General features: G+C 38.5%; 1 protein-coding gene across 7 annotated transcripts in view; it reads left to right on the forward strand.

The window, feature by feature from the left end:
- The window catches only part of CDK14 (cyclin dependent kinase 14), a 550632-nt gene that overhangs the window by 437617 nt on the left and 97166 nt on the right, over positions 1-15849 (forward strand). The window lies entirely within an intron of this gene.

A 15849-nucleotide genomic window follows, 5' to 3' on the forward strand; every position in this document is an offset into this window, starting at 1 on the left:
AAATAAAAAAACAATAAAAAGCCTTTATATAATAAAAATGCCTTTAGTCAATGCTGTCAGTCAAAACAATGGATAGCTTATTATGAGGAATTCATGGGATGAATACATTAAATTCTACAGTGGTTTATTTGAAAAATTTGTCAATTTATTTTGATTAAATTTATACTTGGAAGAACACACTGATATAAATATTTTTGTCTAATACAAGGTTTTGCATTTGCCATTTGAAGAGTCAGTTCTTCATATCTACAGTCTCCCCTGGGAGGCATGCCCTCTGCTGGGAGCACTCTGTATGTGTTCCTCACCCTCCTACCCTCCCCCTCACTTTACTGGTCAGTGGTCTAACATTTTAATTATGTGCTTCCATACACCAGGTAATATATGCAGTACACAGTTCCTACCTTAATTAAATGATCAAACACATTCCGCTCTCATAATTGTTCAAAAAGTTTGTCTAACCAGGTAACTACTTCACGAAATAATTCTTGATAAAACATTTGAGTCTCTAACCCTATCTTTGAAGTAACAGGAAAATCTGGCAAATGTACACATAGTAGCATTTGTGGGGAATAGCCTGCAATTTAGACGGCTTTCCACTTCCTTCCTTCAAAGGGACAGAGCTAGAATGACTTCCAAATCACCCAGGAAGATAAATGGTAGTTCCTATCCACTTAGAATGGTCTACAAAAGATGGGGAGGTCTGTAGATGATGCTAAGTGATATTTCTTCCTCTGGCCTCTGGTGGATATGACCCCACGCTGTTTACACCTGATCCACTCTAGTTGTTCATTTTTGCAACTTGTATTCAGCACCTGCCATCATAGGCATTCTAACACTCAGAGGAATGGCCTTTCTTGTTCAACTATTCCATAGTGCCTAGTGAGATGCGTATCAGAGAAGATGCTTTTGTGCATTTATGTTACTCTATCCCAGAAGAAACTAGGTTATTTCCTGTCTTTCAAAAAGGAAAGTAAAATTGAAGTAGTGTTCAAGCATTGCTTCACTTCATTCTGACCACCTAAGACCTGATGTCATCCTTTCTCTGAGTGGAATCGTTCACGTCGCAACAAGAGTAGTTAATTCTGTCGACAAAAATCAGGATGTGCAATCTTCTGGTATTGCTTCTTTAGAAATTTTAAAACCTATGTGCATTGTGCTCAATCTCTAAATTTTTCTTAGAAGATGCTAGATATCAGTAAATATGCTTTTCCTTTTGAGGGCAAATAAGAATTCTTTAGAATATGATTTTTCACAAAATGAAAACGCAATTTTTCTTTAAGCTATCACTTCAGAAACATTTATTGTTTGCATTTTCCATAAACGTAGGATTTATAGTTTTTCTATGAAAACAAGTTCTAACATACTGAAGGAAGTATTAGATTTTCATGTAAAGTCTGTTTAATCCGTTGGTAGAAATTGCGGTTAATGTTTTTCTTTTGATCTCTCCATCACATAGGCTTTCTTGAAAAAATTAGAATTAATTCAAAGTCATTTAATAAACTGAGTTGTACCCTTAGATTACTTTTAAAATGTTTTAGGAAAAATGTTAAAAGCGGAGCTTGATTTTAAAATTACAAACATGACTTGTTCAGAACCGTGCTATTTTTGAGTCCCCGTAAGTCTTATTTTTTGTTGACTTAAGGATTTATTTTAGAAAACACTAAGTAATAAAATCATCACTGAAAATATTATAAAAGTATTACTTTCTGGTATCCCATTGTTATGGACTGAATCCTTAGAGCCGAGCTATAGCCTCTAGCCAATTCAAACCCAATGTAATTTAGAGAGAACTGAGAAGTCAGAGACATTAATTACGTTATTGATTCTTTCTTCAAATGGACTTGTGACCTTGCGACCACCATCAACATTTCAACATCTCTCACTTCAAAGTGAGGTCTAGATTTGGAAGAACTGCGTTTAAAGGCTATGAAGCAAGTTCTGGCTTTCTCCATCGCTGCTCACTAATTTGCTTTTCTACAGCACAATTACGAAACTAAAGCAATTGGTAAATTCTCTTGTACAGCAGTAATACCTTCAAAATAAAGTGAACTAATTTGCAAGATTTGAATTTGGATTCCATTTTGATGGGTTAATATAAGATAGACAGGTTAGCATAAAAAAAAGTAAGTCACTGTTCAAAATTAGAAGTAACAATGGCTTTAAAAATATGCATTAACTCAGCTATTAAAGCTAGAGGATATGTTAACCTGCCTAAGAGAGTTAAGAATTTCTAGAGAAATGAATCCTCTCTTTGAATGGCTATAACAAGTGACCCAGTTTATTTGGGGGCAAAGTCTGCCCTAGGTAACACCCATGCAATTCCCTGCTGACTTCATTTATACCAGTAACCATGGGCGTAATTTTATCCTTTGAAGGATTTTTTAGTATTCTGGGGAAACAAAGCAGTGATGGGAGAAAAATATCAAAAGATCCAGCAGATATCTAAACTCAAAAGGATAATATAAAGAAGAAATTTTAATTATAGGATTGAGAATAATAAATATATATTAATAAAAAAAAGAAAGTCTTTTTATTCCCTCATGCTGGAAGTGCATGATCCATGTAGTCTCTTCCTACTTAAAGGAGATTTGGGATTAAAGGGAGACAAATCTTAATTTTATAAATACATGTACTGTTTTCTGTCTGCCTTCAAAACATTCCATTTTATTTCACTGGAGTTATAAAGACTCTCTCTATTTTTCTTCCAGATCTCTGTATTTATAGTTGTCTGACATTGGCATGTATGTGCAATCAACTAAGAATTTCAGCCACTTAAAAGATCTTTTATTATTTTGGCTGGAGAAGAAGTCTTAGTATATGCTCTCCAGCACAGTTAAGGGTAAGATTCCAGGAACAGATTTGCTTGTTTTGGAACTTTTTAACAGCTGAACAATTTTGGAGGTTTGAAAGTAGCAAAGAGAGAACTAAGCATAAATCCCCACAGTCACAGAAGACAGATTTGGAAAACATAGCTCATTGCTAATAAAGCAAAGCACGTCCACAGACATGACTACGTGTACGCCAACCCTGTCCTGCTAGCTCCACCCACATGCTCTCATTCTGCTTACAGTCCTTCTTGTTAAAATCCAATTGTATTTCTCCTAAGAATTTAAAAAACTGATACTCTAAAATTGATTAAAAATATAAGAGATATTGTAATGAAGCTACCTTTACGGAAATAGAAAAATAGAGAAGAAGAAAACATTTACCTGCATATATTTGAAAGTCACAAACCCTGATATAGACGATTTAGAAGTATTTCCTAACTTTGTATTCTTGAATTTTCCTTGAATATTTTATCTATTTTGGTAGTTAACTTCCAAAACACATTTTAAAAATGAATTGCTAGATAGTTGTGTTACATGTACATAAAACATAATGTGTTTAAAATAATATTTAGAGGAATAACATGAATTTCGCTCTGTATATTTATGTTGGTGACTATCTATTGTATTTTTCTTATTGTCGTAACTGATTGCCTTCCTTTAAGATTTAAATGAGTGCCTTCTCAAGAAACCTAAAGGCCCTGTTTTCTACTCTGCCTTATTATTCTAAGTTGATCTAAAATTTTCTAAAATAATAGTATATGGCAAAGTAAGTGAGCTTTCCGTTTCTTTGCCAGTTGTTTAGAAATGTGAGAGGCAGTCAGAGCACTTATCAACACTAGGAGGAGCACTTGAGTTGAGCCAGATCTTTAAATCATCTTTCTCTACTTTCACATTTTTTCTTTGTTGATAATTTTTGTTATTATTCTATTTACTTCAAAGTAACAGTTTTAATTTATTTAGTGCCTGGAGATTTCTTCTCACAATATTTTCAAAGAAATTATTATTCCCATCATCAACACCCTTTTCTTAGGGATGGGTTTCCTGGGATGAAAAGCTCTACAGCAGACACTAAAGCAGACATTTTGGAATTCCATCCTCTCAACTCAAAGGATGAGCAGGGGCTGCAATAGTCAACTGCCCAGCTCTGTGGATTCCTTATATTCATCATATTTGTTTTATTCATATGTCCAGCATTGGGAAGCCACGTGGGGTGTGGTTTCTCACCACATTCCATACCCTTGAAAATACAGTTTTCAACACATGGACAGTCAGATCCAAGTAGGTCTCTTGTCCTGACCTTGGACCACCACACATGGTATTGTTTGGAGGCCCCAAAATCTCATCTGCCTGCTTGAAAGTCATAGTTCAGGGCAATTTCTAAGGACATTCATTTTTACAAGAACGGATCATTGGTTCAGTTCCTGAAAGGATTATTTAGGTGTGATGTTTATCACATCCATTAAACCCCTTGCCATGTAACAGAAAGCAGTTCTTCCAGAAAATTGCAGAGTGGATTCTTGAAAGGAAAAGGAGGAGGTCCTAAAATAAGAGATGGTTTCCAGGCTCTGATGGGAGGCCTAGAGAGTCTCAAAGAAGACAGCATGAAGATCCACCCAAAGACACAGGTTGGGGACAGGTGCCAGGAGAACAAAGAGAGAGCTGTGCAAGAGAAAGTTGGCAAATTTGCTGAAGGCCTAGCCCTGATCACTTATAGTAGCAGCAGCATAAATGTGATAACATGTGAAACGTACCTAGTCAAAGACCTAACACACGCTCACTGCTCCATAGTCATAGCTGTGATGGGAGTAGTAATGGTAATTAACATTTGGGCAGTCTTTTGCAATATAGGATTTCCTTTCTTATATGTTGTCACATCCTTACAACAATCTTGAGAGGTAGTCAGGGCAGATATTATCATCTCTATTTTATAACTTGAAATAAAAAACATGCTCAGTAAGGTCAAATGATCAGTGCTATTGAGAATTACAGCTTGGAACATATGGCCCAATGAATCCTGTGAAAGAAATATCATCAGTTTAAAAACTCTGATATTCCAGTGTTTATCACCATCTGATTTTATTTTGTTCTTACTACAAATTTGGGTAGGGAGATCTCTTCTGAGAACTGACGACATTTGTTCCCAGTCTAGGGTTTAGGCAGCAGGAGAGCTGGAATGAAGTAGAAAGCTGACTTTCTCTATCCTGGGGAGATAGAGTTCACAGCAGGCTGACCACCCACTCAGGCCCTGCTGGTGAGATTTGCCGCCTGTTCCATACAGCTCCCACTGCCCCCAATGAGATTATTCTCATTTTGGTCATTGCCAGATTTCTTGTCCATGTCTGTCTTTTTGTAGCGAAGAATTCACTGTCATTAATAAACCCTGGTGATGGTTGAGGGCAGGCCCCGTGCTGTTATCTGTCAGACATGAGTTTTTTGTTCCCCTTCTGATAGAGAGAAAATATTCGTCTTCTCTCTTACTAATTGGCAGTACGTGCCAGGCTTGGGAGTCGGCAGCAGCCGTTGTTTTTCATCCGTTCAGATTATGTCTTGGATTCCTCATCCAAAATTACAGACTTATGGTGCAGCTAATGCCTTCCTTCTGCCATCCAGCTCATTAAAGAAGAAAACCAACCACGCTTCTGAAGCATCTCAGAGCTTCCAGGAACAGCCAGGCTGCTCATGTCCTTGAAAAGAGGATGATAGATTTAGGCTTTCTCAAACTGCTCCCCAAAACAGATTCTAGAAGTGTGAAGTGAAGAAGTTCTTCTGCTTCTTCAAAATAAAAAATGGTGTATTTGTATTCTGTGACTGCTGTAACAAATTACCATAAATTTATTGGTGTAAAACACCACAAACGTATTATTCACAGTCCCATTGGGCAGAAGTCTGGATGGGCTCAACTGGTGTCTCTGATCTGGGTATCACAAGGCCGAAACCAAGGTGTTGGTAGGCCTGGGCTCTGTCTGCAGGCTCTAGTGGGGAATCTGCATTTAGACTGCTGGCAGAATTTAGTTTCTTATGGTTGTCACTCTGAGGCCCTATTTCCTTGCTGGTTGTCAGCTGGGAGCCTCACCCAGCTCCTGAAGGCCCCCTGTGTTACTCATCATGCTTCGCCCTCCTTCAAAGCAGCAGCAGTGCCGTGAATCTCTCCTACTTCAGATCTCTCTCACTCCCCCTTTTGCACATCTCTTCTGCCTCCAGTGGGAGAAAGTTCTAAGGCTCACCTGTATAATCCAGGTTAATCTCCCTATTTTAAGGTCTTTAACCTTAGTTACATCTGCAAAGTCCCTTTTGCCATGGAAAGTAACATTCACAGGCTTCAGGGATTAGCAAGTGGACATCTTTGGGGTTGTTCTGCTTTCCACAAGTGGGTACTGAGTGCTGGGGTTTCCTGTTCATTGATGAGTCAAGAGATGAGGGGCCAGGGGCAAACCCAGGCCTCGCCAGGTCAGACACAGTCTGTTTTGCCTGATCTCTGGCCCATCAGATGACAAGCGTAGGCCTCTGACTCCGGCGCTTCCACATTGCCTGGTTCACATTAGGTACCCTCAAAACTATGTATAAGGAAGAAATCCTTTTCCATCCCTAGTATAGAGTTAGAAATTGTTCTCAGGAAGGCTCATAGTCTCTGAGATAACTAAAAGTTTGGTTTGACATTTCTGTACCCTGTACAGAGCAGTGCTGTCCAATAGAACCTTCTCTGTTGATGAAAATCTTCTATATCTGCCCACCCAGAGCAGCAGCCATTGGCCCCCTGTGGCTCTTGAGCACTTGACATGTGTCTAGTGTGACTTAGGAACTGAATTTTAAATTTTATTTAAATTTAATAATTCAAATGTAAATAACCATATTGGACAGCACAATTGTAGATCAACATACAAACTATTCATTTGTTTTAAGGGCCCACCAGTGTAATAACAATGTGGATGCCTGTTGCTTGGGAAACTACACTGAAGAATCCTTGCATTTTACACTCAAGTGTCCAGAGGTCTTGCTTTATATTTTTGCTGCTCACCTCTGTCTTTTATTTGTAAGCACTTGGAGAGGACGATAGCTCTGGAGGACCCCATAAGTGTAATAAATCTGCAGAGGGAATAGTGGAAGTATCAAAGAACAGCCAGCAGACGTTCCTTCCGCTCCTCCTCCCTCTAGGAGCCATGCTGTTCCCTCCTGAGGGGCACTGCCTATTGCAAGTGTCTCTATTCCTTTCTCCTTCTTGTGTTCTCTCTCTCTCTCTTCTGTTGGGAACTGCTAGGGGTTAGAAACACAGCTCTCTACCCTGTTTGAACTCCCTTAGGAATTCACCTCTCTGCTGTTGTTCCTGGCCCCCTTGATCTCCCCTAACTCTACTCAGAAAATATCATACAGGCTCAGCTTCCTCTTCACCACGTATGAGATGCTATTGAGAGGGGCTCCATTTTCTAAATAACCCTCCCAAATTGAGAGCCAGGTCTTCTTCACTGGGTCCCTGTCGGTACATATGTTAATTCTTCAGCTTCAGAACATTGAAAATTGCCACATGGGAAAAAGTGGAGCATGAACAGAAATGCGGAAGTTTTTACCGCTCTTTATTTATTTAAAAAAAAAAAAAACGCTGGATTTGAGATCCCTTTCCTCAATACTTACTTGTTCATTTTCTTTTCATTAAGAAATGTTTATGAATTTAGTGAATTTTCAGCTTCAAAATTAAGATGAACATAAGTCAAGTCACTGGAGAAAGAGATGATTTTAACGACAGTGACATCTTTTGTATCCACTGGTGCCTACTCCACACTCTACCTTGGTTTATTATCATGAAAATTAGGATTGGATGAGGGGCCCAATCATCATTTGGGGAGACTTTCTATAAAGTTTGGGCTCAACTTCCACTCACTGTGAAGATACAGTTAATAGACTATTCATGTTGACATGTACATTCAACGTCTGCTCTGTAGGTCCTACTGACTTTGTAAGAATACACAGTCTATAAATATTGTTAATATGAACCAAGAAAGAATAGAAAAGAGGAAGGAAGGCTGCAAAAGCTCCTTATTGGCACAAATGGCAAAAAAAGCACCTAAAGTCAGCATAATCTTTGGTATCATAGGGGCCAAGTTCTAATCTTAGATATACTACTGAACCATATAATATTTAGGAAGTTCACTAACCAATCTGAGCCCCAATTTTCAATCTTTAAAACCCTTGGCAGGATTATTGTAAGGATTGAATACGTTGAGGATGTAAATAACAGAGCACCTTCAGCAAACGTTAGCTTATGCCCCTTTGTTTTTAGGACACCCTGCCCTCCTGTGCCAGTCAGAGCATTTCAAATAAGCAGTTGTCCTTGAACATGAATACCATTGTTATACAGGGTCCCCAGACATCTTCTAGAATGTTCCTTCTACCTTTCTAGGAGCACATGCTAAACTGCTTGGTCTCCAAATCATTTTTTAAAAATACTTCTTGTGTAGAAACAAGATTCTCCCTTCCCCAGCAGTTCCTTCCTTAGAGTGATATGTTAACAAATAGCATTGTACATAATTAATGCAAAACTGTGATTTTTTCCTAAGTCTTGAAACACATCTATTAGACAGTTTTCCTAATTAGATTGAGAGAAACCCGTAGATAAACACTGTTAGCAAGTTCAGAGCGTCTGTTAGAACTTTTCTGCGATGCTCTCTGTATGTGAACTGATGGGGAAGCCTAAAGCAGGGGTATAGGGCCAGGGAGTCCACTTGACTCAGGGGGTCCCAGTGATGAGACTGAAAGTAGTTATTCTTGCTGTTTAAGGCTTTTAAATGGGGAGAGTGAATGACTTACCTCTAAAAACACAATGAATAAAGGCTGAGAGCATGGCTTTGGATTAGTACCCCTGTCATCACTGGGGAGCAAGCCGGTAGGGGACTCCAAAGGTAACCAGCCTTTCTCTTGCAGACACTGTGCAAAGTCCATACCCTAAGGCACAAATCCCACGTTACCTTGTTATACCCGTCACGGGAGTGATGTTAACATCAGATTTTGTTATGTCTTTGACAACATCAACAAAGATACATTAAAATGCTGTAAACACACACATATACAACCCCCAAATCAATTATTTTTTCTCTTATCCAAAAGAGCATTTTTAGATCATTTTGGCATTTTGAGGATCTCAGAAAAATCTAGTGGTGATTTACAGCAGACGTCTCATGGTGAGTATATATGTGTGTGTTTATTATTAATCAGACTATAAATGAGATATAAATGAATAGAAATATTAACACAAAGGAATCAATAGTTCTAGCGCTCACTACGTTGTTATACAGCATATCTTTGTGTATCTCTATACGAATTCTCGGCTAGGCCTCAGCTGCATTTAATCCCTCAAGACTTGATATACAAACATAATGCCAAATAGAGAACTTCCCTTAAATTATTCAAATCTCCCCATAAGTGATTTCTACTCTTCCTGCAATGAAAAACATTTGATCATAAATTCAATTAAATCAGCCATCATCTTTGTGATGCTTGTCCAGCTAAATCCTTTAGTGACTAAAGCAATAAACATACCAGCTGTGTGTGTGCATGTGCGTGTGTGAGAGAAAATGTGTGTGTTTATGGCACAACTGTTATGGAAGAATCGATTTGAAGTAAAGATGAAGGGTAGTTCTCATTTCTTAGGCCAGATTTTGACCGCTTCACTGCAACCAAGGTGTAAAAGATTAAATTCTCAGTTGGGATAAAATCATGTATATTCCTTTAAATGCATTGATTTTTATTTCCCAACTCAGAGCCTAGTTTTAATATATTGAGTTTTAGATCAAAATTGATATACTTTGGGGTCCAGCCGGGTGGTGTAGTGATTAAGTTCGCACACTCCGTTTTGGCGGCCCGGGGTTTGTGGGTTCAGATCTCAGTGCAAACCTACTATGCTGTGGCACCATCCTACATATAAAAAATAGAGGAAGATTGGCACAACTGTTAGCTCAGTGACAGTCTTCCTCAAGCAAAAAACAATGAGGAAGATTGGCAACAGATGTTAGGTCAGGGCCAATCTTCCTCACCAAGAAAAAAAAAAACTGATATACTTTGGAGATGTTAGTAAAAGCTGTCAAACTATATCAACTATTCTTCTTCCTCTTTCTTCCACACCCTCTCTAGTAAAATACCCTCTCTAGTACAAACACCCTCCCTAGTAAAACAGGAAAAACGACCATTGACATACTTTTAAATTTTTCTGGGAAAATGCTATGATAAGTCTATAGTACTATTTTTGATTTCTCATATTTATGTCAGCTGAAGAGGTAAGGTTTATTAGAGGCTTATAAATGTTGGTTGTTTCCCTTCTTGATACTAAGGCCTTCCAGACAACAGATATAACCAACTGCCTCCTCTCTTTTTCATCACATCTTTACTATTGATCCTATTAATTTGGGTATAACTGAACCCTTATTTAGGCATATCTTTACATATGTGTATATCCTTGTGGCCTGTAGAGGGCAGCATGTTCTGGAAAAAAAAAGGTTAGAGGACAGCTACTTATCTCCATAAAATATGTGAGATAAGCAACTGATTTTCCCTTTGTTTCTCATTTCTTGTCACCTTTGACTGAAGTTTAGAATTTGAGTCATATTGTACCTACAGTTCTAATTTTATTTGGTGGTCAAATGAGGCTTTACTCTTCAGTCTTGGGATTGTATCTCACATCCCTTACTTCTAGATTGTGACCCCTGAAAGAATTCAAATGTCTCTTATTTTTCCCAGGGAAGCGAAAAACATTTCACAGAGACATCTTCCATGCATCGTGATTTTTGACTCCTTCCCTTACCGGCCAGCACATCTTTGGAGTAATCCCTGGCCCCAGCCCTCTCTCCATAGCCACCTTCGCTGATTTTTCTCAACCCAATCTCTACTCTTCATCCAAAGAACCAAATCCTCCCAGTGTATAAGCTACACAATTTTTTTTTTTGATTTTAGAAATTTCTGGAAGCTGCAGCAGATCTTTGAAAGATATAGAGCAGCATTGTCCAGTGGACCTTTACCTGGATGGATATGTTCTGTATCTGCACTGTCCAATATGGTAGCTACTAGTCACATGTGGCTTTTGAGTCCCTTAAAATGTGCTTAGTACAATTGAGGAGCCAAACTTTTATCTCACTTAATTTTAATTAATTTAAATTTAAATAGTCACATGTGGCCTGTGGCTACCAAATTGGACAGGGCAAAATAGAGCATGACTTCTGATCAGTTTATAACAAACATTTTACCAGAATATATTGTGAGGTGGATTAGATTTTGCAGCTAAAAACTTACTGCCCAGGCTTTTATTCTCTCACTTATTTCTTTTTCATATAGCTGTAGGCTTAAATCCAAATCCTCTGAATCTGCCCTGGGATTTTCTCTCTCTCAGAACATCTGAGAGATTTTCAATTTTCAAATTCTTCGATTTTGTTGAATATTGAACATATCTCTCTTGGGTATCCAGAAGAGAGTTTCAAAGTACAGCATTTCGGCAGCACTGATTCCGTGGGCACCGGCCATTTCACCGTCTAAGCTTGATCACCTCTTGATATCTAGTTTTTCCTAAATATAGGAATAAAACTTAGGAATGTGCTAAAATGTGTCAAGTTGCATAGAAGCTTGATACAAGTTAGCATGTTTCCTGCCTTCCTACCCTCCCCACAATAAATGTGAAACAACCATTTACATTAACTACAAGTAAAGCTTGTGCTTGTTCCATCCATTCTAAAGTGACCTCAACATTCTTTTGAAAATTTTCTTGTAAGTTCCCAAATAATCATTTTTTTCAGTTTGCATATTTTTACATATGATCTGCAAATGCATCTCTTCTGTTTTCTACCTTATGCTGATATTGTTGGTTTTAAGACATAAGCAGACCTTTTTTTTAATGGTTTGTGTCATGCCACTAGCTTCTGCCTCATGTTAGAGACATACCTGAAAACATCCTTACCTACATATACTTGGCAAGTATAAGTAGTTGGACCCCAGATGGTAGTAAGTATGCAGCTTTTTAATTCTATTCATTTATCTTTCTTTTATTTTAGCTGTAAAGATGGAATTAGTGCCCAAGAAGATAAACAGCTCTAGCAATTATGCCAATTTGGGGTTTCTTTAAGCCATGGATATGGAATGGCACCCTTCTATTATGAATCATTTTCTGTAAAGAGCCAAATACGGAGTTAAAGGCAGGAATAAAGGAATGCGCAACTCAGAGGTTGTGCACACTTTTCATAAAGACAGCCTCAGACGATCCTGTGCTCACCGTCAAACTACCCTTTACAGCACCCGTGTCCCCGGATCCACAACCTTCTCCACACGATGAGTGGGAAAGCAGGGCTGGTTGGTTGTTGCATTATCCTTTGAGAGACCAGCCTTTTGGAATAACCTAGGCACCCCACCCCACAAGGCACCACAGAGCAAAACAGGGAGGGATCATGAACTTCTTGTCCATGCTTTGTTCGTAATGGACTGGGCTTCCATGCACAAAATCCCGGCCATTCTAAGACTAGTAGGCTTTCTGTGAATGGACATGTGAGTTATCTGTGAGAGATCATTACACTGAAGTCTCTATAATTTAGCAACTCTTTCTGTGTGGGGAACAGCCATTTGCAAACTCCAGAAGCACATTTAGCTATTTGATAATAGCAATGCAATCCTATGCAGGTTCGTATAGGTATAGAGTAAGAGAATGAAAGGTCAGAGGCAAGGGCTTGGAACTAGGAACAGGATGTAAGGTATTAGTTCTTAACTCTTCTGGAGCTGGAATACACCCTGGAGATTTGTCACTAAAAATTAGTCTTTAAATTACACACTCTAATGTAGGAGGAAATGATGTCTTTTGATGGAAACATATGAAATTTTTTTTCTAAAAATTTAAAAATCTCTCCTCTGGCGGGTTCTCCTGTTTGTAGCATACATCACATCACAGAGTAGAATAAATTATTTTCCAGGCCTTGAACCGCAAACCCAAAACAAACACAACAAAACATGTTTTCTCCATACTAACTCTGGCAGCAGTCCTGGCCATATAGAAAATTAAAGCAATCCCTCTCCAGACACACGTTGCAGTTGCTCAGAATTCTAGTTGATGTCAGTTTGATATTCTACAGCTCTGAGGGCCCTGGTTCAGATGTCTGTGCATCTCTACTGGGACCATTTGAACAGAAAAGTTGGGAAGAAGAAAGGAGGGATGAGGATGGCCGAGTACAAGACGTGCATTCATGCTGCTGTCTTGGTAAGCCTGGACTTGAGGTCGGCACCCTAGTGCCTGCTAGGCAGGAGGAAATCAAGACATATAAGACAGGCCGAGGGAACAAGAACCAATCATGGTGAGCCACAAAATGAGGAAGATATTGGACGTTCAGAGAGAGTGCCAACATGGTCAGAATAAAGAGGAGATTGGCAAAGAGGGGCATATACCTTGGTATGTAACACAGCAAAACACAGTTACAAAATCTTCTTAAAATTAAGAGGCAGATCCTGAAGCATTTCTATCAGGAAAATGTTCCTATCTTAAGATATGTATAATAATATTGAAAATATTTCTACTCAATTGTTTTATTTTAGTGAGCATTTAAAAATTCTGAAGCCTTTTTTGTATAAATTTATCATCACCTCAATCCTCCTATTTTTTCATTAGTTGTAAATCTCCCAATGAGGTATTTCCTACCAAAGGATTTTCAGGGATATACTCTGATTGGGAAAGAATATTATGGTCTTAAAAGACTCCTTTTACTGCATTTGGTGGGGTCGGTGTAATGTTTCACATGTGTAGAAGTGGTGGAGAAGCAGCAGTGATGTTTGCTTTTAAATACCAATGGCTGCGTTTGCTCCTGGGACACCTGGCTGTGCCCACAGCATCCAAATGCTCTGTCTGCATTATCTCATTTAATCCTGAAAATAACTCTCAAGTAGTTTTCCATATTTTTCCAATAAGAACATTTAAGTTTATTTTAGGAAGTTTATTTCCCTGTCTTCAATTATATTGTAGCCTCAAGAGCAGATCTATAAATATATCCCTCATTCGCCATTTTATACATAGCAGGGCTGAGACAAGGGTGAGGCAAGTAAGGCACTGCCTTGGGTTCATAATTTAAGACTGTGCCAAAAAAAATTCAGATAAATAGCATTTTAATACAACATTTTAAAAACTCAAAAGATAGCTTCACTGTTTTCTATGCTCTCCATCAAACAACCCTTCATTAGCACCCATTTACCCCAGATCCATAACCTCCTCCTTCTTAAACACCAGTGCTGGTGAGGTTATAGAGAAATAGGCCCATTGATTTACGCCGATGGCACTGTAGACTGGTAAACAACGTGAAAAATGTTATGGAAACGTGTTAAAAGCTGTAGAGATAGTCATGGCTCATTCAAGAAATTTGATTTGGCATCATCTAAATGTTCTGGGTGCTTGATGAGGTTTCTGTTCTCATAAAGCTTGTCTTCTAGAGTATTGAGGACAATAAATAAGCAATAAAATAAGCAAAGTAATTTAAGAGTGATAAGTACGTGAAGACAATGAAACAGGGCAATGTGATAAAAAAGAAATAGTGTTGGCACGCTGTAAGCCATATAAAGGCTGAGATTTTGACTGTTTTGTTTACTTCTTTGTCCTTTGCACCTACCACAGAGCCCATCACGTAGTAGGCACTCAAAGAAATATGTGTCGAAGAATGAAGGTTCTCAGTGGTAAGAGTATTTGAGTGTGAGGAGAGTGAGAGGAGCTGAGGTGGGAGACCAGAGGCAGAGGCCAGGTGAGGAAGAGTCTCATAGGCTACAGCTGGAATTTTATTTTACATCCAACAGGAGGCCCGGAGAATTATGTTTTTGACCTAGTAATTTGACTCTAGTGTTTCTCTCAAGGAAATAAATCAAGGGGGTAAAAACCTACTTGCCCAAAGATTCTCCTTACTGTGTTGTATATTAAATTTTATAAAAGCCTTGGTACCAACTTAACCAAGATTAAAGGAATGGGAAAGGTTTAATAAATCATGATTCATGAACCCAGTGGAATATTACACAACAATGTTAGGATGGTATTATGAAGACTCTGAAAACTTAGGGGATGCTTCCTATGTTTTCTGAAAAAAGCAGGATAAAAAATTATATGCATATACTTATATCTGCAAACTGTGACTAAAATGTAATATACAAGACAAAAAGAGCTGTATTAGGGTAGTAGAATTTTGGGTGATTGCTTTTCTACTTTCCAAAAATTATCTTTAATATTATTGTCACATTATTTTAATAAGAAAAATAAGTTGCTTAATTAGTACAGAGTTTCTGTTTGGGGTGATGAAAGTATTTTGAAATAGATATTAGTGATGATTGAACACTCTTGTGAATGTAATTAATACCACTTAATTGTGCACTTAAAAATGGTAAAAATGGCAAATTTTAGGTTATATATATTTTACCACAATTAAAAAACATGACACATATCTTCTATAATTATCAGCGTGATTCAGCAGTCTCCCAAGATGGCCCCCAATGATTCCTGTGTTCGAGTCTTCACGCCCTTGGGTAGCCCCTCCCACATCATACCAGGGTTGGTCTTGGTGACTAACAGCATATGGCAGAAGTGATGGCACATTACTTCTGAGGTTAGGTTATGAAAGATGGCAGCTCCTGTCTTAGCTCTGGCTCCTTTTCTCTCTGGTCACTGGGTCTGGGGATGCCAGCTGCTATGTCATGTGAACAGCCGTATGGAGAAGGCCACCTAGTGAGGAACTAAGGCCTCTTGCCAACAGCCATGTGAGTGAGCCACCTTGGGAGTGGATTCACCAGGCCCAGTCAAGCTTCAGAAAATGGTAGCCTTGGACATCAATTTGACTGCAACTTTGTGAGAGAACCTGGGCCAGAATAACCAAGTTAAGCTGCTCCAGGATTCCTGACCCTCAGAAACTGTGTGTAATAAATATTGTTGTTTTTAAAAAAGAAAAGAAAAGAAAATACAGAAGTTTCCATTTGACTTCCACTATAGCTATCCTCATGCGTATGCAATAAATATCAACTGTTTTTCCCCTATCCTTGAAGTCTT

The sequence above is a fragment of the Equus asinus genome, chromosome 1 (genome assembly GCF_041296235.1).
Source record: "Equus asinus isolate D_3611 breed Donkey chromosome 1, EquAss-T2T_v2, whole genome shotgun sequence".
Lineage (NCBI taxonomy): Eukaryota > Metazoa > Chordata > Mammalia > Perissodactyla > Equidae > Equus > Equus asinus.